Genomic DNA, 9541 nt, shown 5'->3' on the forward strand with positions numbered 1-9541 from the left:
TGTTTCCTTGAGGCAAATTCACACTTCCCAGAGGCATTAGAGATTGTTGAGAACTTTGACCAGGGCTAAAACCTTCCATGTTACTTCATAGGAGGTGGTACTGGACACTAATTAGGACAAAATTGGCATATGTCACAGCCTTGCCCAGAGCTCTGTCACCTTCACAATGACTTTTCTTCTATAATTTCACTGGCTAATGATTTTCACCTTTCTTAAGGCAGGTTGTTGTGTCAAACCTTGTCACTTGGAAAAAGTAAGTAAGCAGTGCTGCCAATCAACGTAGCTTTAAATATAACTTGAACTTATTATATTGAAGATATTATAATGGAAAAATGGACATCTCCAAAATGACAGGGAAATACACTGGGAGTCCAATTACTTGCCCTGCAGCTCTACTGCAGGTGCTTTAATGAAAGTCCAAGTGGTTGTTTTGGAGAGGGCACCACTCTGTGGGGAGAGAGCAGCTATGGATTTCACCTGGAAAGTGCCTTAGTGAATAGCTGTTGCTTTTTTTAAACCCAGCATCAATCTCTCCTTCCTCTTCCATATGCTCCCCAATTTCCTTGGGGGTACCACGTCTCCCACACTCTCAGTTCATGTACTTCAAATGAGGTTGACCTCATCCTTGGCTCCAAGAGTGGGCTTGTGACTCAGAGGGTCACATCCACCTGGCCACTGTGATTGGTTTAGGAATGAGCATGTGACTCAAATTGGAACAGAGGCACTAAAACTCGGTTCTAGAATTTTAGGAAACTGCTGGGAGAGAAACCTTCTCTTTTTTTTTTGCGGACTTGGAACTGAGAAGAGGTAGACCTGGAACTGGGAACTGTGCTAAGGCACAGGCCTTCCAGAGAAAGAAGCCAACATACAGGAAAACAGTTGCTGAAAAGGGATGGGCAGCTTTCTATAACATTGTTCAAATACATAGACTCAGCTGTGCCTGGAATTGCTCTACACCGGACTTTTCACTTACATGAACTGATAAATTCCCTTTTTTGCTTACTCTTGTTTGAGTTTGATTTTCTGCTATTGCAACTCAGAAAGTATTGACGAATATGAGACTCTTAGAAGTCTGTGCCTTTTCTCTAGTGTTATCTTAATAGAATTCAGGACACCTCCCCTGCCAAGTTTGTGTGGTTGTTGCTGGTATTTGGGTGTTGCAACACTTAATATGATCTTTGGAATCTCCCTAGGCTCCTACCTTGAAGGGTAACCCATAAGGCCCAGGAAAGTGAGGAGGAGACAGAACTAGGAGGAGGAAAAGCTGGAAAAGTTAGTGATCCAGCTGTCCCACTTTTCTACAGAGCCCACTTAGAGAAGATTCCTCCAGGGCAAAGCCTCTCAAACTTTAAGGGGGTATATAAATTACCTGAGGATCTTGTTAAAAAGGCAGACTATGATTCACTAGTTCTAGGATGGGGTACGTGATTCTTCATTTCTAACAAGATTCTAGGATGCTACTGGTCCAAGGACCACACTCTGAGTTGCAAGGCCCTGGCATGGTCTCTGTCTTCACACTTAATCTCTGCATCAATCTAGAGTCTAGACTGAGTCCCCAGACTGAGGGTGGAATTCTTCAGGGAGTTCTACGTGAGAGCTTTTCCTATACTCTTCTACTCTCCTCTTGGCAGAGCTGTTGAGCTAGACAGGGTTTTGCCTAGGGTTCATGGGTAATGCTATGGATGAAATGTCTAGAAATACTTCCAGTTTCTTGATGACAAATCACTTATTTTGTTCTGAAATAATTTACATAACTTATTTATCTAGCTCTAAAATAAAAACTCCTACTTGGATTTTTGCTGTTAAAGTTTTCCCAGAAGACAGAACACTTATTACAGATGGTCAAAAGCTAGTTTTGCCCTCACCAAACTGAGACATACAGTATCTTTGCCTCACCCCCAGGGCTCCATATAGATTTTCCAAACCAACCACTAACTGGTCCTGGAGGAACCCAAAACCAATATTACAGTTTTAGAGAAATAGGTCAAATGTCCCTTTATATAATAAACACATCAGTTCTGAGCCCACAAGTTGTTTTTACCTTTCTCCCTAAAATGACAGGATAAGTAAGATGATAGGAAGAATTCCATGTCAGTACTGAAAGGGAGGAAAGAGTGGAAGGGAGGATTTGAATACTTTCTGGAACATATAAAGCAGATGGAAGAGAAATAAGGTAAAGGATCCTTCCCTGCCACACAAAGGAGGAGCCACTGCAGAAGCGACCAGATGATTCTAGTCTCAAGCTCAGAAGTGACTATGGGAGTTGGGCCAGTTTGTTGTGGGCATAGGGTTGCAAGCAAGAATGTAGGCTGTTTTGTCCATCTACAGAGATCTTTTCATAGAAGATTGGTAGCAAATACTACGTTAAACTAGAAGTCTAGTGCAAGTGAAGTCTTTACAAAATATGAGAGATGTTGGTATATATTTTAATGTAACTGGGATTAGGATAAAATCTGAAGAACGATTGGAGAGGGAGGGAAGGACAGTGAGGTAGACAATTAGGTAAACGTGGAGTGATGAAGTGGGTTGTGTGTGTCTGTGTGGTGTGTATGTATTTAAAATTGGTGACAATTTCTCAGAAAGAACATTAAAAGGAGACAATGCCATAAAAATTAGACTTTGGGAATCTGCCTCTTCTTAGAGTTATTAGAATAAGATATAAGCTTGATTAGTATTCCTACTGGGCCTTCTGCTTAACTTCCAGCAAGGGATTTTATTTACCTGAAATATGATTCCAATATGTTGATCGTAAGAAGACATTTCACTTATGAAAAAGGGCTCATCAAAAACTCATTAAAATACCTTTTAAGCTCTCCTTTAAGGTCATTTTTAGTATTTGTTGCACTGTTAATTAGAAAACTGTAGTTTCCTTTATTCTTACTAGAAACCCTCTCCGGTAGCATCTTTGACTCTGGTATTTTGCTGACTGCCTTGTTTCCCTGAATTTAACTCTAACAGAATAAATGGCTCTATTTTTGCTTTGCTATATTTTCTTTAGCTATTAATTTTGCAGCCTTGATCACTGATAAATCCAAAGCTTTCATTTATTAATTTTTTGAGATGCTCTTCACATTCTCCACAGAGTCAGAGAAGATGCCAATTAAATTTGTTACTGCAGAAGTGAGATCACAGAAAATAAATTTATATGTTCACAGTACTAACTTCCATCATGTTGAAACCCAGTTTCTTACAATTATAAAATGTCTTATATGTAAATTCAATATATACTTATTGTTGCATCTTTGCAGACATTCAGCAAATATCATTCAGTTATGGTCTCCAAGAAAACGCATAGAGGAAAAATGTAAGCTTTATGTTGCGTGTGTGAGAGAGATTTCCTGAAGAAGGCACAGGAAACCTACTTTCTAGTCCCAATTATGGGTCTTGTTTCCACAGCAAGTCAGCAACAAACACTAAGACAGGTTTTACAAAACCTGGCCATGCCTCAAAATTACCTGGGAGTTCTTTAAAAATACAACTTCCTGGACCCAGCTCAGAATCTACTGAATTAGCCCCTCTAGTGTTGGGGCCCAGGTATCTCTATGTGTGTAAATCTCCCCAGGGATTCTGATACTGTTATTCCTCTGAACATTGTTTGACAATCAGGATCTTATCCTGGGAGTATACAGAAATACTAAAGTATTATTTAATCTAGGCAAAGGTGCTGGTCTAACCAGGACCAATCCCTTGAGTCTGAGGTGGATGGAGGTGGAACACTTTCTCACTTGCGGATGAAAGATGTGAATTCTGTAGGCAGAGGCTGAGGATTCTATCTGAGAAAGTGATTAAATTAATTTTTAAGTAGAATAAAAAGTCCAAAACAGCGTTTCTGCAGCCAGTGGGAGGGGGTGGGGGGTGACCCAGATAGTGGGGAGGGGGCGCCCATGGCTGGTGGAAAAATAAAGTCCAAAAGTGGTAATAGAGAAGCAGTGAAGGGTGGGAACAGTGCTGCCATGCTGCATAACCCCAGGAACCATTCACAATGCAGTTGTATTAGCTATCCATCACTGTGTAACAAATCACCCCAAACTCAGCAGCTTAAAGCAACAAATATGTGTTATATCACAGTTTCTGTGGGTCAGACATATGAGTCTCTCATGTGGTTGAATTCAAGCTGTTGGTTGGGGCTGGAGTCATCCTAAGCCTTGACGGGGATGATCTGCTTCTAAGCTCATTTATGGTGCCTGTTGGCAGGCTTCAGAACGTCTTCTTCCAAGCTCACTCACACGGTTGCTAGAAGGCCTTGGTTCTGTGCCATTTGGTGTGGCAGCTTGCTTCCTCAGTGTCAGTAATGATAGAGGGAGAGGAGAGAAGAGAGGAGGGAGGAGAACAGAGGAGAGGAGAGGAGAGGAGAGGAGAGAAGAGAGAGAACCCTACAGATAGAAGCTGCAGTCTTTTTATAACCCACTCTCAGAAGTGACATCCTATCATTTCTGTGTGTTCTGTTATCAAAAGTGCATCACTAAGTCCCATCCACACTCAAGAGCAGGGGAATTAAGTACTTTTAGGGAAGGAGTGTGATGAATTTGTAAACCTGTCTTTAAAACCTCCACATTAGTCTATGTTTCCTCCTCTCCCAGTTGTGCAGTGCACAACTGCACGTGACAGTCCTGGCTGAAAATGGAAAGATCAAGGACCAGGTGTAGAAGATGAGAAAAACCTGAGTTACCTGGAGAAATTCTGAATAGAGAGCAGGGAAGCATGTGAAACAGTGGAACACAGTGGCCAAGGGCTTCGAGTCAAGCACACCTGGTGTGATTCTCAGCACTTCTACTTTCTAACTTTTGCCTGTAATTCCCCTGCTCCCCTCATTTTATTGAGATACAACTGATAATAATTTGACATCTTAAGTTTCAGGCTTTTTAAAAGAAATTGTATAAAGGTGGAATGAATGGGCAGTAAATTTGCCAACCCCGTAAGGTTGCTTCTCATATTAAATTCTTCCGTGAGCTCTTTTAGTTCCATGGCTACAGCATATCTCAGATCTACCCACTTTTCTCCCTACCCCCTGCCACCTCCCTGGGCCATGATCTCTGATGGCCACCATCTCTGATCTGGATGGCAGTAATGACCTCCTCACTAGTTTCCTCACTTCCACTCTTGCTTATTTACCTGGGGTTCATTCCCCACACAGCAACCAGTATCATGTTTAAAAAGTACAAATCAGATTGTGCCATACCTCTGCTTAATACATTCCGTGCTATCATGTGGCTTTAAAACAGGATCAAAATTCCTCACCATGGACCACAAAACCCTGCATCATCTGACTCCCACCTACCTTTCTAGACTCACCTTGGACCACCCTATCTCTGGCATCTTTTCTGCTCATCTAGCAAGCAGGCTATTTCCCACCTCAAGGCCTTTGCCCTTATTCTCCCTGCCTGGGACCTCTTCCTTCAAGTCTTTACATTGCCATCTCCTTTGTGTTCTTCTGGCTTTAGCTTAGACGTCACCACCCCAGAGAGTCTTCCCTGATCATGCTCTCTAAAGTAGACTTCCCCTCTCTGGGCATTTTTATCCCTTCATGTAATTATTTTCCTTCCTAGTACTACTATCATCGTCTGTAATCATCTCGTTATTATTTGTTTTCTTATTTATTGCTGTCTCCACTCACCTGGAAAGCAAGCTCCATGAGGATAGTGCCCTGTCTCTTTGGTTTACTTGTTGTTGTATCCTTAGGGGTTAACCCCATTCCTGGATTATAGTACACTCTCGATAAATAGCTATCAAATGAATGAATAAATGAGAAAACGTGTTAAATGCTTAGCACAGTGCTTGGCACATAATAACTGCTGATATATGTTAGATAATTACATTTTAGATATATTAACATCTATTTCACAGGGCTGGTGAAGTGATTAGTTGGGATAATATGTGAAAGGCACCAACTGTAGCCACCATTTACTGAATGCCTAGTGTTGCATTCATGTAATGGGGATAGAGAAGGATTGACATTTGGCTACTCAACATGTATTTGTTTGCAATCCCATAGTTGTTTTTTTTTTTTTTGGCTGCATTGGCTCTTCGTTGCTGCGCACAGGCTTTCTCTAGTTGCAGTGAGCGGGGGCCACTCTGTTGTGGTGCTTGGGCTTCTCGTTGCAGTGGCTTCTCTTGTTGCAGAGCATGGGCTCTAGAGATGCAGGCTTCAGTAGTTGCAGCACACAGGTTCAGTAGTTGCGGCATGCAGGCTCAGTAGTTGTGGCGCATGGGCTTAGTGGTTCCATGACATGTGGGATCTTCCTAGACCAGGGATCGAACCCGTGTCCCCTGCATTGGCAGACGGATTCTTAACCACTGTGCCACCAGGGAAGTCCTGCCCATAGATATTTAATTGAATTTTCAAACATTCACACTAATATTCAGATTTTAAAATCCCAACCTAAGAAGCATTGTGATCCATGTTGGGAAATGTGAGACAAATGAGCATATTGTTCTGGGCACAGTTTGTTCCATGAAGCAAGTTACTAACTAGACCTTATTGTTGGAAGCATTATTAATTCAAGTATTCCATTAGCTTGCCCTTCCTACACTTGACAAAATCAATCTTGTTTGTGCTAGAATATTTATTCTCCTGTAACAGGGATATGGCTGAAAAAAATTTTAGGTAATATCAGAAGAACTATCAGCTGAAAAAAAGATTCCTCAAGTATAAGGGCTGCTACTGGCAGGAAATTCACTCTGGGTGTGAGATCTCCCACTGTAGCAGCCCAGAGCCGCATCTCACTATGCTTCCCGTGGCAAAGAGCCTGGCACATGGACGATGCTCATAAATGTTTGTTAAAATACAGGAAAAGTGAATTAAAGTCTAGGCTCACACCTTCTGCACAATCTAAGGGGAAGGAATATGGGATTGAAGGCTTTCAGTACGTATTGGCTTAAGTCACCATCCTGTCGTTTACTAGCTGTGTAACCTAAGACAAATTATTTAATCCCCCCGAGGTTGGATTCTGAAACCATAACAAGGAAAAATGCTGTTAATTCTGTAGGACTTGTGTGGTAACAACTGGGAGATAAGGTAACTAGCTGAATGCAGTTGATCGTTTTTACTTCCCTCCCTCGCAGCTGGCCTCAGAAAGTTAGCCTGCTTTTCTGACTTTTCTAATCTTTTCAGCCTTTCTACAGCTAAAGGAGATCCACAAGCAATAGACTGGTCCGTAATCTCTACACACTCTGTTTCCTAGAAGACAAATCCAGGGGCTTTTGACTGTATGCATTTTAATATTATTCAAAATGTGAAACTTAAATAGGAGATGGCTCATACAATAAACACGATCACTGATAAATATTTTGTAGTTCGCTTCTGTAAAACTAACTAGAATCCCTGTTAGACTCCTAACCCTATGCCCTTGTTCTTGGGGAAGGGCTCATCAAACCTGCTATGCTTCCAACTTCTTCCTTCTAGAAGGGACCTCCTTCAAGCAGTTACGAAGAGACCAAGTAGATTAGCAGGTGCTTCTTTCTTGTTTCATGTGAACAATTTGTATCTCTGAGGCTCTTTAGCCTGAGTGATTTCCATTATAACTGAGTCTCTGCCTCACCCAGGAGTAGTCATCTCAAACATCCCTCACACTGGATAATGATGTGGTCTGCAAGGGTTGTCTTTGAATAAAAAAGAGACCTTTAATAGGTTTTCAGACTACCCTGATAATTCCTAGTGTATTCCCCTATACTTGAAAGAAAACTTCACTTGTAAGTTTTGCTTTAAATCTCAATTCTGAAACTAGGTTGTAATTGGATTCACTCAATTCATCAATTCACAAACATTTGAGTCCTTCCATGTGCTAGGATCTCGGGATTAAAGAGATGGAAAGACATGTTCTCAATCTCAAAGAGCTTCCACTAGAATGGGAGAGACAAGCACATATATGACAATTCTGTGTCAGAGGCAGAGGAGAAGGCACAGTTAGAAAGGAGAGAGGAGTTATTTCTTCCTACATTGGGAGGCACTAGGAGCTGAGCGTTAAAGAGTTGTTGTGTTAATTATCTACCCCCTAAATTTGTGGCTTCAAACAAAATCTATCATAGTTTCTGTGGGTCAGGGGCCTGAGCATGATGTATCTGCATGGTTCTTGCTCAGAGTTTTCCACAGGGCTGCAATCAACATGTCAGCCAGGGCTGCAGTCATCCTGAGTGTTTGGCTGGGGAAAGATCTGCTCCCAAGCTCACTCAGGCTGTTGGACCGCGGGCCTCATCAAGGCAGACTTGAGATGGTGGAAGAGGAGAAGCACATTCAAGGAAGAGGAACCCACGTGAGCTAAGCCATGAACGCATGAGCGAGGCCTGACCGGAGAATTTCAACATTTGACTGGAGTTCAGGGTGCAGGTGTAGGATGGAGAGTGATGATGGTGATGGTAGTGGTTGAAAGTAAGGCTAGAAAGATGGGGAAAGGGCTATGAAGGGCTTCGTGTAGAGAAATGGAGAAAATTGTGCTTTATCCCAAGGTGCTGGGAACCATTAAGAATTTTTAAGGAGAGTCATGATTACATATTTACTGTCAAAAGATCACTCTTTTGGCAGTGTTGATATAGGGGTTATTTATCCCACTTACAACTGATCCCATGAGACTCTCATAATCTACATGCATGCCAGCTTCTCTGGTCTGCAGAAGCAAGGCAGTTGCAGGCTGTACGACGAGCCATCAGTAACTTGTCACTAGGTTATAGGGCCCGTGTGTGGTGCCGGTGCTGAAATGGCAGAAGGATGGGTGGCTGATCTCTTTTTCTTGCCCAGGAAAACCGAGAAAACTTAGATCAGGAGCAGTTGCATGTTCATCCTTTAGTAGGATAAAATGTAATTAGCTTCTACAGATTGCTCACTTTAGCCCCTCTGACTGAGAACCATCCCACTGTCCCTATCTTGAAGTTTATTGTTTGGAAGTTGGAAAGTTTTGAAAAGCCATTAGCAAAGTACTAAAAGATAAGAAATATGGGCATACTCTGCCAGCCTTTTAGAGATTTAGAGGTTTTTGAAATATAACACAATAAAGCAATCATGCCTCAGTTTCTTGTTTGCAAAGCAAGAGTCTTGAACATGGTGGGCTCTGAGGCCCCGGAGAGTTTCACATTCTGAGATTTTCTGTAAGAGGCATAATTACTGAGAAATCTGCTTGTTTATTTTCTTTCCAGAGATTAATCTTAGGACAGGCTATATTCTTCCCATTTCAGCCTGACATGAATTCTTTGATGTTTTGGGGTCATATCATTGTGGAAAAGGCTTTTCTTCTTGTATTGTTGCAAAATGTGTAGAAAAGCAGTTGCTAAGATAACATTGGAACTTGTAAATGCATTTACTTCCTTCTGTACTGCTGACAGCCTGAACTTTTTTCCTTTTCTAGGAGAGACATTGCCATTTCCAATAGGGAGTATATAATGCATGACCAGAGGAAAAGCCTCGAGTAATAAAGTAGAAGTGGACGGTCTGTCGCCCTGCTGTCAGTCAGCTGGGAAGTAGTAAGAGGTCGTGCCTGTGCTGAGTTTGCTCAGTCATCTCTGCCCCACTCAGCTGCTGGTGGAGCAGAGCGGTAGCCAATCCAAACGCAGA

The sequence above is a fragment of the Tursiops truncatus genome, chromosome 6 (genome assembly GCF_011762595.2).
Source record: "Tursiops truncatus isolate mTurTru1 chromosome 6, mTurTru1.mat.Y, whole genome shotgun sequence".
In the NCBI taxonomy this organism is placed as follows: Eukaryota; Metazoa; Chordata; class Mammalia; order Artiodactyla; family Delphinidae; genus Tursiops; species Tursiops truncatus.